At 30.6% G+C, this 8540-nt stretch overlaps 1 pseudogene; it reads right to left on the reverse strand.

Annotated features, from left to right (window-relative positions):
* Window positions 1-632: 632 nt before the first annotated feature.
* Window positions 633-2455, reverse strand: LOC149538435 (putative anion transporter 4, chloroplastic; annotated as a pseudogene).
* Between the last annotated feature and the right edge of the window lie 6085 nt (window positions 2456-8540).

Raw genomic sequence — 8540 nt, forward strand, 5'->3', positions numbered from 1 at the left:
TTTAGTATAGATGGAAGCAAACTAAAAAATCTATTTGTCAATGAAAATCTATAACCTTCTCAAATCAACCAAATACCTTTTTGTCAGTGGCATACATATTCCAGACGATGGTTGAAATAAAATACAAAATGATAGTAAGTGTCAAGAAACACTAGAATGAACCCAACCACTGAACAAAATACCATGTTCTAATTGTGCTCATAATGGTTGTAAATGTCCCAATTGAATTTGTGATACCTACCTAGTATAGATATGAAGAATAAGATTGTTGTCATGAATGAATCTAATTAATAAGAAATCAATCTATTGCCTTGAAACTTGAGGATAAAAAAGGGATCAACCATCATACCATGAAGAACTCTTGCATACAATGGTGCTATATCCTGATTATACATCAAAAAAAGAAGAATCCAAATATTCAAATAATCATTTTTCTAAGTAGATAAAATCATGATATCATTGTTCAAGTTTGTTAAAGTTATTGACACACATTGAATTCAAATGAAGGAGTTTTGAATCAACTGTAGAATGATATACTTCGATAAGATACAAAGACCAATTGTAATATGTTTGAAAATGAAGACACTGGTATATCAATCAAGACAAGAAGAAAACTAGCTTGTCGAATGAACTCAAACTAAGTACCGCCACGTTGCTGCAATAGTTGGGTTTTGAGCAACATCTGGACCAAGGAGTGCTATTCCTGGACCCAAAAACCTAATTGACTACATACGTTTACAACAAAAAAGTAATTAATATTGTTTGTTATTGAAACAAAAAGTTTGTAAGTGTGCCTTGTGCTCAATATCTAAAAACGTAATTAGTTCAAAATTAAAAAGAAATAAGCTAATTAAAGGGCAAAACTTCTCAAGGATCAAATTTAAGTTAGAACTTGTCATTTAATGGTATGGCCTTGTGGAGTACTTTTAAATGTATAAAACAATTAGTGGAGCTCTCCATTTCAGAAAACTAAAAAGTAGTCATAAGATTTGAAGGCATGGAGTTTTATGAATACTGAAAATTTTATGAAAATCTAATCAATAAAATGTTCGCCAATGTTTTTTATGAAATCCAAGAAATCAGCTTATCTATTTTTTTTAAACAGTGTAAATCAACCAAACCCATTGCAAAAGTGGTAGACTGATGTAAACATGGTATTAGGAGCTGAGACAAAATTTGGAAACAAAAGAATTAATTAAAATTGTCACAAATCAAGGTTTTTATTTGAAAATCTTATGACTACATAAGCAATTTAGCTATAAATAGAATAAGCTTTAACTAATTTGCATGATTTTGTGCACCATAGTGACTGAATAGCTATATTGAACCAAAAATTCTAAAACAAAACCAACACCATACCATACAACTACCGTTTTCCCCCATGGAATAGCACTAAACCATTCATCTTGCTTCAAATTTATGTTAAATACCTATATGCAAAGATGAAAGTGACTTTATCATACATGTGCTTGAATTCAAATGTAGTGAAATTTCAATATGAATGAACTAAAATTGTATTCATGACTCTTGTGATTTTGGTTTGACATAGTCCTTTATTAAAAAAAAAATTAAAAAGAGTATGCATTGCGATTAGAAGAAAGTTTATAGTTTTGAAATATACTAGCATCCAAGAGAGAAGAACAAAATAACCCTAAAGACAACAGAAGAAAAAATTATTAGACATAAAAAAAGATGGACTTGTGATGCTCAAGTAAAAATATCCTTTTCTATATAGCTTACCGAATTATTTATAACATTTGCAACTATTATCGCCCATGTTGGTAACTTAGAAAATAGTAGACAAAAAGGAGGCATTCTTTGAGTAGTCTAGACAATGGACTTTTTAGTAGACATTGGAGAATACTCAATTCCATCATGAATAAGAAAAAGGTCTAATTTTGATATTGTAGGATGAAATAGAGGATTATTACAAATATTTGGAACCCATATATATTGAGAGCCAAAGAAAACCTAGGACTTCAAATGTAAGGAAAGGTCCATAAACTCCAACTTGTGGCATTAGTATTGGAGAAGTAAGTAAGATTATCACATTACCTAGATAAAATCCAACTATTGAGAGGCCTATTACTATAGCCCATTCTATTCTAGGAAACCACCTTGAATAACAAGAAAAAAGTTAACATATTGAAGTTATCTTGAGCATCTACAATTGAATACTGAAAACAAAGAGGCAGGACACTTTGACTGAATACCATGGGTAAAAGTGTTGTAATACTATATTATGAAGACAAAATTTAAATGATAATGAAAAGGAATTGAATTTATTTAGTAAAGTGGCTTTTTTGAAGTCTTACCTTGAAATTGTGGTGTTCATACAGTGCAAGGCTACACCTTTAGCATAACCAAATAGTGTGTAGACAACAAGCAACATCCCTACTAAATGACCAAATGCCCATGGGGTGAGAAAGGTTGCCAATGACCATAAAATCCCACATAAAAATTAGGACCAATAATACATTAGAAAATAACAATAGAATCCCACATATAAAGCCAGTTAAATTAATTGGATTAAAAAATAGATTTGAAAATAATGATAGAATCCCACATAAAAAGCTAGTTAGATCAATTAGAAAATGAATGAGTTAGATCCAATCTCATTTATTTTCTAATGACATGTACACCCATTTAAATGAAGCAAAAGTTTTAAAGATGCATTATTTTCTGTCTAGATGGTAGCTATTTTTAAAAACATGTAACAATTTATAGTAGATTGGCCAATTATTAAATATCTTTTTCATTACTAGTAAACCACGCCAAGTATTAAGATTAGATATATAGAATTCCACATGTTCAAATGTGGAATCGTATACAAAGAACCTAAATTTTTGATAGAATTTTGCAATTAGATGTCTTGTCAAGGAATGATATGATTGTAAAATGAGTACAAGATGAATTTCGCAAAGAATATTTGATGTCCACATTTTGTCTAAACATACCATCAAAATAGCTACTAAATTAGTCTACCCAAATCTAAAATTCTATCAAATTACATTGGTGTTTGCATCATGCATATGATTTGCTAATAAAATTAGTTCAGTATAGCATAAGTGTGAATAGTGTATTTATAGTCAAATTTAGATAAAATAACTCAAGCATCATCACTAAGAACAAAGTAGTTGTTCAAGATTAAACATGGAGTACCCCTATATGCAAGCCTTGTCAATGTGTCCATATATTAATTTATTTGTATATAAAATAGAATATGATTTTAATTTTAGTTTTTTTAGAAGCAAAGGGAGTTTTGAAAAATGAAATAGACTAATAAGATCTCAAATAGTTCACAAACCATGCAGATTTGAGGCATTCAAGAAGAGAATACTTACACAAAATGAAGTTTATTCATGTCAAACAATTTGAGTATTGGTCCTCCCAATTTTTTATTTGATAGTTTCTTACAATGATAGATTCAAAATGCACTTATGAGAAAAGACCTAGAATGGATGAAATTTGATTAAATAATGAAGGTATGTTAGTTTGAGCTTCACTTGGTTTCAAGAATACTTTAATATTCTCTACTTAACAAGGCCAACCATGTAAAGATGGAAGCTCAAATGGCCTCACCCCCCTCCCCCTAACATCATGAATTCCCCATTAACATCTAATTACATACTTCATTCATTCATTCATCCATTTATGAACTATAACATTCAATCAATACAATCACATAACACTCATTAATATGATAAAAAATTCATTAATAATAAACATTAATCAAGAATTCAATAAAACATAAAAATATTCATTAAAATGACATAAAATTCAATATTAATATGCAACATTCATAGATAATTACTTAAAACAATGATCTTTCATTATCCAACAAAGTTTATCAAACAAGGTTTATCAAGGAGCATTTTTTAAAATTCATTTTTTTTCTTAGATTCATTAAGGAAAAGGTTGATAGGAGCATCGCTATCTTCCTCATTCTCCTCCTCTTGTGGCTGTAATGTCAAATTATGATGCTTGATCCCTTCTTTGAGGAGCATGAGGCTACTACACTAAAGGGGGGTCTGCTGCAATAACAAGTAAATGGGTTAAATTCACATACTTTTTTTTATTGCTACAAGTATTGCATTATCCAGTAGAACATAACATGCATTTTTCTTTACCTGACAATGCCAGATTATGTATAAAAAAATTTTGATCATCCACCACCTCAACATGTTGAACACTTTAAACATGCTCCACTCATTCACCATGATATTCAACATGCTCTAAAATATTCAATAAAAGGTTACACAACCCATTAAAATTTAAGATGTTTAATTCTATTAATAATTACATAATTTATTTCCAATAGAAAATTAATACCTCCACCACTATGATGCACATCATGGCCTTTGTCACACGCAGGTTCTGTGATAGGATTTGAAGGTTGCAGTGAAATAGAATGCGCATTGTTATCATTGTTTGATATATAAAACATAAATAGTCAATTTATGTTGGAAATTAACATGAAACATGAAATTTCTCAGCTATACAATTTGATTTACTTTTCATTTGACCAATTCACTTGTGTCTGATCTGGTGCACCAAATTCTTTAGTATGGCTTTTAGATTCTTGGCAGAGGCATGCAACCACGACTTTATAGCCTTCCTTAAAGGTATTTTTTTTGTCTTCATCTATGGGCTCTACATTGAATTTTGTGCCCTATATTATTTTCTTAATATCATTAGTTTTGCATATATGATTGGATTAAACAAAATTATTTGCAACCTTATATATAAAAAAATTGATATGAAATTTCATTACTTCAACTTACAAGTCAAGAGTAATTTTTCATATAGCCACTAGAGCCAAGTTTGTGTTGGCCAACCTTTTGCACTCTCGCTTTTGTAGCTTTTGATGTGTCATGCAGTCTATGAAGAGTTTTAAACATATTAGACTATATATTTACAAAGATCACTAATTAGTGCATGTTTACATTCTATTAATACTATCATGACATACCTTCGTTTGCCCTCTTTTGGCCCAATTCCTTTATCATTTAGCCTTTTCTCTTTTGCACCTTCTATTATTTTATTCCACTCCATTGATGGAATCATAGGAGCATGCTTGTACTTTTTTTTATCATTTAGAGCCCTTGTATATTGGTCCCTCATAGTCTTTATATGTTTGGATGCTCTTTTAAGAAGTAGGGCATTGACAAAAATGTTTTTTTTCCAAAGATGTCCTTTAAAGATGTAATGAGCTGACTTTTTGATTTAGAACCCTGTTCATTCCACCATTTTTGAAAAAACAAAATTGTTAGATCAATAAATTTAATATAGTACAATAAATAGAAGAAAACAAAAATAGTGTACCAATGATATGAAGCTACATACCTTTTATGTCTGGTGGGTCCAAATAGCTTCAATGTCATTTTAAAAAGAGTATTATAAAAACATCATTTCCTACAAAAACATCATGGGGTTATTAGTCCAAAATGAGTTATGTATATGTAAGCTATAATTACAATGTAAATAATAATAATTTTAAAGCACCTGGAAGCTTTGGTACTTTTAATGGAAACATAGTTTTCTTGTTCAACAATAATGACTCCACAAACGAACTAGTACTAGTAATATGGGTTGATCTAGGAAATGGTTCAGCTTTAGTAGTAGTGGTCTCTATTCTTGTATCATATGTAGGTGTACATATTAGTGCACAAAATAGGTCCATGAGTATAAAATGCACCCAAGAAAAGAAAAAATCAATGTATGATTAGCACATAAATAATATAACAAAACAAGATTTTGTGATTTTTCTTTGGTATAGACAAACATGTCTGCAAGCTCCTTGTTGTCAACATTGCAGTCGGCAGTATCAGAGTAGTGATGAAAGGAGGTATTCACACTTCATCATAAGTTGAAGAATACATTGTTAGAAAATATATTTGCAATGAATAAAGATCAAATGTGGTACTAGAAGCATCCCAAACATAAGTTGAGTCAATAATGTGTGCAAGGGTTAAATGAATGGTTTAAGGTTTAAGGATTATTTGCATGAAGGTTATGCACTACAATGTTCACCATGTTTCACAGGTGTCAAAAATTCTTGTAAGAAGAACACATCATATTTTAGATCATGATCCATAAGATAGTATAAAATATAAACATCTATTGAACTTTTATTATAGCTTAAGATTAATTACTACTTACCTTCATACAATTGACTCTACATATCTATTCATCTTTGAGTGCCTCTATCTCCCCAACTTTGTTTTGTTCTATGGCAAGGGTAATAATTTTATTACTATGTTTATTTATCATCCAAAAGCCATGAAGCTACGGTCAACACTACATGCAATGTCTTCTAAAAATGTCACCTCAATTTCAAATCACATTTGATATGTTGTCATTTTTGCTTTTCGCGATCAATAAGTATCAAGTTGTGACATCAATATCAATAAAATTATATCAAAATAACTCCAAATCCATAAAGAAAAGAACATAATAGTATGACATTTTTCTATATAATTTGTACAAATATATTGATTAAGGTTTACCTTTGCTGAAGGTGTGTGAAGAACATCCTTGTTTATTCCTTGTGGTGGATCCATGTCACCCTATGAAGAAAGATTAGTAATTCTTAGCAATCAGTGGTGAAATGAAAGTAATAAACTTACCAAAATAAGTATTAATAAAATAGTAGATTGTATATTGGAGTCAATATTAATTAGAGGCAATTGGTTTAAAGTATGTTATACCTATCAATCCCATAATAGTGATTTTTTTGTATCCACACAATTCAATTTGTAATCTATCAGAAGCTCTTCCCCTGCACTTATTGATTTTATTGCACATAAAAAAATCTGATTTCCCTCATGTGCCTTGAATATACAATTTGACTGCTTATTAGTTCACACAGGTCGAGAATTATTTATAAAACCTACAATATTCCCTATTTCTTTTGGCCCTCCATTAATATACATACTGAGCCTTTTACTTTGATCATTTTCTTTGCATTGTATATAGTTTTTTGACAATGCATATCTACGCATACTTTGTTTTATATTGCACAATTCACATCCAATTATTGTAATTGTAACAAGGTCCTACATACTCCATCAATTCAACAAATTTATTATAACTAACCTTTATGCCATCCATGGAAAATAAGCCCAAACCATGCAATGAAGATGGAGTTATGCAATATATCCTTTTGCTAACAGAAAAATTGGTGTTAACTAGAGGTAGTTCCTTGGGTACCTATTCTTTTTGAAGATGGTGTACCCTAAGGGAACCTTCCTGATGCCTTTGGTCTCATTATCATAAGAACTTGACCTCCTCCCGCCCCCCAGCAAAGAAAATTTATATTTATTTATTGAATTTTCTTCTAATCTTTTGACTTGTAGTTGATCTCCCTATTTTAGACCTACTAGATGTCTCACTTTTTTCTTCTATTCCCACATTTTCCTCGCTAGAGGAAGACACATAAGGAAAATACTTATTTGATGATACCTGCAATCCATCAAATGAGAGACATAGTAGGACTAAAGTTGATCTGGATGGTAAAGAGTTGGCACACAAATAATAAATTGTATCTATAGGGTCTATTGACTTATACCTATCGATCCATGTCACTGTGCATGATCCTGGTCAAAGGTGTTAGATTTCCTACTTATGTAAATCATTTATCTTAAGTTAGCCAAAAATTACATGATATGTATGCTACAAATTACATAGAAGAAAAAAATTACATATGCATTCATCAAAATCATTGTATATTTTTTAATTCCTTATCTCTAATTTATGTGTGGTACTTATGAAAAATCATTGTATATACTCCATGACATTAGAGTTCAACACATAATAACTTAATTATAAAAACATACAATTCAAAAACAATTCCATAAATAAATCAATACCTCATATGTGGCGTTGATCATTCCTCGACATACATTTCATTAATCACGTCATTGATCATCCTGTCCATCCAAATCATCATCTTGACTATCATCATCATCATCATCATCACCATCATCGTACTTGCTCCCTTCATCATTGTCATTATCATCGTCATCATCACAACCAACACCACCACTATCTTCATCCCCATCATCATCATCTTCATCACCATTAACATGACCATCATTGCCTTGATCATCACAATATTCATCCCCATGATCATGATCATCATCATCATCACCATCACATCAACAACATCAGAATCATCTTCTTCTTCTTCTTCTTTATCATTATGTAACAGTGATTCATGATCATCATTTACTTGATCTTCTGATTATTCATTATCTTCTTCTTCCATCACATTATACTTTATCGGCCTTCCTCTTGGATCATATCTAATGAAAAATGACCAACTTGGTTTATGTGGAATTCAAAAATAAAAAACTTGCTCACATTGGCTTGTAAGAACATATGGCTTGTCTCCAACTAGCTCAAATGACCTTGTATTAATCATTGTAAATCCACTATCATGTTCAATAACAGTCCTATCTGGATCATTTTGATTCAGCCGTAGCATGTACCATTTGACGACAAATAGAACTAATTTAAATGAGTTAAAATCACACTCA

This window comes from Cupressus sempervirens, chromosome 9, assembly GCF_028749045.1.
Source record: "Cupressus sempervirens isolate cs-2001-9-10 chromosome 9, ASM2874904v1, whole genome shotgun sequence".
NCBI classification, from domain to species: domain Eukaryota; kingdom Viridiplantae; phylum Streptophyta; class Pinopsida; order Cupressales; family Cupressaceae; genus Cupressus; species Cupressus sempervirens.